This window comes from Pelodiscus sinensis, chromosome 6 (assembly GCF_049634645.1).
Source record: "Pelodiscus sinensis isolate JC-2024 chromosome 6, ASM4963464v1, whole genome shotgun sequence".
Classification (NCBI taxonomy): Eukaryota; Metazoa; Chordata; order Testudines; family Trionychidae; genus Pelodiscus; species Pelodiscus sinensis.
Genome location: NC_134716.1, coordinates 42,361,778 through 42,368,480, shown reverse-complemented (window position 1 = coordinate 42,368,480; position 6,703 = coordinate 42,361,778). Strand labels below are relative to the sequence as shown.

General features: G+C 41.8%; 1 long non-coding RNA gene across 3 annotated transcripts in view; it reads left to right on the top strand.

Annotated features, from left to right (window-relative positions):
* Nucleotides 1-2,066: 2,066 nt before the first annotated feature.
* The window catches only part of LOC142829856 (uncharacterized), a 67,172-nt gene continuing 62,535 nt past the window's right edge, over nt 2,067-6,703 (top strand). For 2 of the 3 annotated variants that reach the window (XR_012904726.1, XR_012904727.1), the window contains exon 1: nt 2,069-2,171. This is a non-coding gene — a long non-coding RNA (uncharacterized LOC142829856). Of the gene's footprint in view, nt 2,172-6,703 lie in introns of all 3 variants that reach the window. The other variant, XR_012904728.1, reaches the window with a different exon arrangement.

Here is a 6,703-nt window from a genome sequence, read left to right as displayed (position 1 = left end):
CATCTGAAGAAGTGGGCTGTGCCCACGAAAGCTCATGATACCATCTACATGTTTTGTTAGTCTATAAAGTACTACCAGACCATTTGCTTGCTGTTTTTTTTTCTGTAACAGACTAACTCGGCTACCCCCTGAAATTCATAAAAATTCAGGCATTAGAAATGAGAGGAACATTTGCGGTTGGAAGGTAATACAGAATGGAATCCAGTGCACTTTCCTGTGGTTGTGATGAGTGATGGAGTAAAAATGTATATATGTGCATGAACAGCACAACAGATATAACAAGGCTACATGTGGAGTTCATGTACAAAATGTGCTAATGTTAAAGCTGCTTTTCTGTTCATAGCCATAATTAGAGATCTGAAGATCTGGCACAAAACATTTTGCACACCTCTATTTACTGTATATTGCTCATCCAGTTATAGCCAAATGAATCTAATCTTCTCTGGGAAAATGGTAACAAACCCCAATAAAGGCTCAGAATTGAAGGCCTGAGCAGAATCTCCAACTCATTCTTTTGTGGAGGACAGGTAACACTAGATAAGTATATGGGAATCCATCCCTTCCCCAAATCTTTCTGTAGATAGGTGAATGACAAACAGCAACTCACTTATGTGCCAGATGTGTACAGCTGTTTGTGTGCTATTGCCAATCTTGTCCCAGAGCATTCAGTGTCCTTTAGATTCAGATGGGCTTGTGAAGAAAGATGAGCAATCTTAGGTTGACAGAGAGTCTTGAGGAGGGCCAGTTCTGTCTGTGAGCTTAAGGCAAAGGATGCCCCATTTGTTAGCATGGAACTCTGATTTGCTATATATCAAGCCCTATTTCCAAAAAAACCCCTAAATCCCTTTGTTTTTAATTGTTGCTGTGTGTGTTAGCTTCTTTGCTCCATTCAACCCAATTCTGTATCATCAGCAAATTGGACTGCTTTGAATATGCTGTAGTTTCTAGTTTTAATGATGACTTTGTAGTCTGACTGGTGTGGATAATATTTTTTGCATGATTCAATGCCAAGGATGGTCATCAAAACAGATTTCCTTGAAAATCAATATGAACAGTCTCCTAGGCTTGACTATATTATCAAATTTCCACTCTCAACAACACAAGGAAGCTTAATTAGGCTTTGACTGGCAATTTAGGGAGAAGAAACTCTAGTTGTGGAGATCCCTAGGATTTAGGCTTAGGAGTCACTCCATCAGAGATGTGGCTGAATGTCACTAGCCTTCATATAGTCTACAGGAGAATCAGTATTACTCAGGCTTTGCCTGTGGTAATTCACACTTGCTATCTGTTGTGGACTGAGATGTAGGCAATCTTGTCTGCTAGTAAAAGCAGGAGTTAGGACTAGTGAGCAGAACGGCATCCAGGCTGGGGAACAAAGCCATGGATTTGCGCCAGAGTCAACTGCCAACTACCAGAGCCAGGGGTCAAGCTAGACTCAGTCAGGAATTGAATCCTTTCTTAAAGTACCACTCTACTCTCTGAGTCGGCCCCCTCTCTTTTTCTGTACTCCAGTTGGCTGGAATTTACATGAGATTTTACAAATTAGAGAAAGTTTATGTTAGAATTGCTCTCAGAAAGGAGCTGATTTAATAAAACGCTGGTAGATCACTTGCAAGATATATTTGATTAATGAAGGAGAACATATTTAAGTGCTTGCTTGAAAGAGAAGGAAAAGTCTCTGTGATGGTGTCTTTTGTGGAATACCTGACATGTTGATAAAAAAAAGTAATTAAAAGTCCATAAAAGTCCATAAAAGCCTCAAGAAGAAAACCGAGAATAAATGATGGCAGCAATAAACTTCATTTTAGTGTTAGGACTCTGGTTCTCCTGAATGGTGAGGGATTGTCTTGTAGGTGGAGATGACCGGGATCATTGTACAATACTTGGTCTTCTCTTCAACCTCTGCAATCCCAAACTACTTTTACTTACCCTCTTATCAGTGGAAGTGACAAATATAGGATTTTTCCTATTCTCACTTGTGACTGCTTTCTTGGAATTTTAACAAAGATTCTGGTGGTGACCAGTAAGGCTGACTCTATAGTTCTGACAATCCTTTCCTGTCTTTCCACAGCAGTAAAACAACACAGAGCAGCACACCGAAATAACAGAACTATGTCTCTCCCGTAGACTCCAGTTTCCCTTAAACACATCACGGGCTCTTCTCTGGCACAGTGAGTACACATGAGAAATTTCAGACTTATTGGCTAAAACTGCAGTTAAAGTTGTCAAAAATGGAGCATATAAAAATAGTTGGAATCCCTGCTTTAACTATGGATAACAGGCTGATCATGAGCTTTTCAGTGCCAAAATTCCATCAAGGTTTGAATAAAAGAGGAACAGATCTGTTTAACAGATACATTTTCTGTGTTCCCAAAACAATGAGGTCTTTTTAAATTAATGTGTGCTTCAGAAACAAATCAGTTAAAAGAATAATTGAAACAAGGTAATAAAGATTTCCAGTATATTTGGCTTTGGAGGACCATTGGAGGGCAAACATCTCCCTTGTACTTTTAACTAGCCCTTAGGGTAACATTTGTTACTTTGTAAACACAAGTTTTTCACCTGATGTTGAACAGCTGACTTGTCTCTTGTTTTGATCTTCTAAGAATGCTAAAGAGATATATACCACAGTTCTTCATATAACTCTTCAGCTGTCCACAATTAATGTAATAAATTCTACACTGGCATTTGTTTTACTCTGCCAGTTTCTGACTTGCTTTGTATTAACAATCTAAGGTAAACAGCTGTTTAACATTTATGAGTGGTGCTTCTGCTTTGCTGAATGACATTAAATCTCTGCAAAATTATTTTTTGATGTGGGGAGCAATTTTACACTAAATGCACAGGGTCAGACCCTCGGCTAGGTAAATTGTCATAACCTCATTTGGAGCTATGACAGTTTCCATCAGTGGGTGATCTACTCCACAACATTCTGCTTTGTGGAAAGAGTATTCTTATAAGGATGTCTGCTTTTGCTGCTTGATCTTGGATTTATCTAGGATTCTGGACATAATATCTTTTACGATGAAGCCAGTCTTCCTCCTAATTTTTCCACCCCGAGCAGAATGAATTTTCTTATGTGCACCAATGTGGAGGTGATGTCCGACACCTCACCTTCACGGTGGTAAACATAACAAAATTCGTGTGGTGGGGGGTGGGACCAGGGGGCTGGACCAAAGGTTGGAAGGGACTGAGACCTAAGGCAGAGGGCAGGGGTTCCAGGGCTCTGGCAGGAATGCAGGCTCTGGTGTGGGGCTGGGCATGAGGGGTTTGGGTTGCAGAAGAAGGCTCCAAGTTTGGGGGGGGGGGGCTCTGAGCTGGAGGTTGGGGCATGGGAGGGGGGTTCAGGATCTGGGCTAGGGATGTGGGCTTTGGGGTGGAGCTGAGTATCAGAGCTTTACGGTGCAGGAGAGTGGTCAGGGCTGGTGGGGTCCCAAGATGGGTCAGGGAGCTCCATGCTGGGGCCAGTGGGAAGGGACTCCCCTTTACCAGCTGTGGCAGCTCCATGCTGGGGCTTGGGAGGTGCAGCTCTCTTCCACCAGCTGCAGTTGCTTCCTGCTGGGGCAAATGGGGCAGGGATCCTCTCCACTGGCTGAGGCAGCTCCATGGTGGGATCGGCGGGGTGGGACTCCTCCCTGCTGCCCCCAGCAACTGGCATCTCTCCCTGCTACAGCGTTGCCCTGAGCCCCTGGAGGGAATTATGGATGAGTCCTAAATACATAAATACCTTGTAAATATTTCAGAAACTTTCCATATAATGCTTTGCTTTTTTTTTCTTCTTTTCATTGACATTTCACTTCATTCCAGTCCAACATTCTAATTTCCTTCTTAAATGATTTTTGGCTCTGTTAGTCATGGACATTTTTTCCACCCATCAACTTTTGCTGTCTCTTTTTCAAAGATTTTGTCTGTTGTTCTGTTTTAGCATTTCTTCCTCCTCTTTCCTCCCCGCTGCTTCCTGTTTCTTTGCAAGCCTTAAATAACCTTTAATTCGTTAGCTAATTCTGACCATTTTGTGTGGGATCTGTATTACTCTGGATATACTTTTGGAATAATATTTATTCTGCACATTCAGCATAGTTTTTTTTAAGCAGCTTGGATTTCCCTCACCATCATATTTTGTAACATCTCTTATTGTTACAAAATATGCCGCTATATATAGTCAGTCAGTTTCTTTCAAGTCCGTCTTCATGGACTTGTACATTTTTGTTTGACATTAAGTAGCTCAGCTTCAAGGTCATGCCAGACACATTTATATTATGAGCACATTATCCTTGCTTATTTATCACCTATTTGATATTATCCTTGCATATTTACCATTAAAAAGTAGGTGTCCCTGTTCTGCTGCGTTCCAGTGAGTGGGTGTCAGGAATCAGTCTGATCTGTTGAGTATAAATTCTCTTCTGCCTTTTGTCAAAATGAGAATGATAAACACAAACAAAATTAGAATGATTATTGGATAAGGTTCTGTGTCCTGTATTATGGAGAAAATCAGGTCAGATGGCCATAATCAGCATTCCCTGCAAGATGAGCAGTTGCGTAGCCACCTAGGAGATATTCAAAAGCTGTCTGGCTGATTAGCAGAGAGCCTGCAGCTAGCAGCTTGTGTTTCTACATCTGCACGTGCCTTGGTGGTGCACATAACAAAATGTATTCTGCACATGGATGGAAAAAAATTAGAGGAAACATTGACCATAATATACATTTCATAGATGTTAAGGCAAGAAGGTACCAATATTATACCCATTTAATATAGCTGTAGATAGCTACACAGTCTGAAGTGGAGATCTGGGACCATTATGTGGGTTGTGGGTATTTGGACCTGATTTGATCTGCTTACAACATTTGTCAGCAGGGCTTGTCTCCTTACGAGTGCCACACCATTCTTTGTGTAGAATATATTCTCTTTCTTTGCATTACCTACTAATTTATGAATAGGCATCTTTAAATAAATATAAGGATGTTGATCTTTGAGATTTGTAGAATTAGACGAAGGGCTATTGACTTCAATGGGAGCAAAGTTAGAGCTGCACCAACTGTTTTGGAAGCCTCACCCATAAAATGATATTTGTGAGCATTTTCATGACTGGACAGTGGAAGTTTATGGCTATGTTGCTAAACCTATTGCAGAAGACATTGGTCCCAATTCTCCACTGCTGCAAATGGTTGCAGCTGCATTAATTTCAATGGGGTCACAACGAGTTACATGAGCAGAGAATTCAGTCAATCTTCTTAAAATTCAGAATAGTCAGATTTGGAAATTATTTAAAAAGTGCATCTATATCATCTACAAGATACTCTGCAACACTAAATGCAAGGTCCTCATAAGTAGTAAGAGACAGAGAGAGAAAAACAAACAAAAAGTATATGTTTGCTGACTTAAACCAGATCTTCGTGATACAAAGCAGATCCAGCTTGTAGGGTTTTGTGCTCATTTAAATGTGACATCTGTGCACTGCTTGAGGCTATGTCTACACTACAGGGTGTTTGCGCAAAAACGCGAACCCGTGGAGCCTCCACACCTCAAGCGTGTTTTTGCGCAAGAAAATTTACAATGAATCGACAGAACAGAGGGTTTTTTTGCGATATAGGTATTCCTCTTTCTATGAGGAATAACTCCTTTTTGCACAAGAGCTCTTGTGCAAAAAGGTGTGTGTGAACGGGAAACGGTTTTTTTGGCACAAAAACAGCCTATTGAAAGAAGCACAGGTGCCCTAGTGGCCATTCTGTTAATGGCAATCAGAGCTTTCTTGCTCAGAGAGTGTCCATTCAGTCTGGATGCTCTCTTGTGCAAAAGTGCATTGCTTTTCCGATGCGCTTTTGCAGTGTGGCTGCGCTCTTGCGCAAGAAGTTTTTGTGGAAGAGATCTTCCGCAAAAAGCTTCTTGTGCAAGAAGCCTACAGTCTAGATGTAGCCTGAATTTTGCTCCATTTTACTCTTTAAGTATCTTGGGCAGAGAGCTGGTTATTCTTTGCTTGTCATTTTCTACTGGTGAAAATTAGAGTAGAGCATTATAGAAAACTCCCATAAACTTCTGTGGGGCTAGGAAACCTGACACTGTGTGTGTGAATTAACACTTTTAGGGCTATATTTTTTTCTTGCACTAATCACCTTCTCAGAGCAACGAGAACTCCAGCCCTTCCCCTCAACCTTGCCTTTGTGGGTGTGATTGTCACTCCTGCTCTTGTCCCTTTACATTGTCAACAACATAAAAGGGCCCCCTAGAAGCCTTGTATCCATCCAGAGGAGAATTCTTTTAGTGGTGGTACCATGGGAAAGCCACACAAATGCCCCCTGAAGTCCTCTCACAAGCCCAAGAATATGGAGTATGCAAGAGACGTGAAGGGAACTACAGCCAAGCATGCAGAGCTAGGGAGATTTGGAGAGATTTTACCTATCTGAAACATGCACACCATAAAGAAGATAGTTACAGCTGACCTAACCCCTGGATAGAGGCAGATTAAAATGTATTGGGGCCCTTGGCACAAAGAACATTTGGGTTTCCCATGCTGTGAGGGCCCAAAGGTGCCGGAACCAGGATGGAGTATCAGGGGGGCCATGGCCCTCCCACTTTTACCATGGGTGTAGTAGCTTTGGGCAGGAGTGGTTGCATCATCGTTAGGGGCTTCAGTACATAGAGGGGGTGAGCGAATCCCCCACCAAAAAGCATAAGACCTGCTAATGACACCAGTCTCTTCCCAGT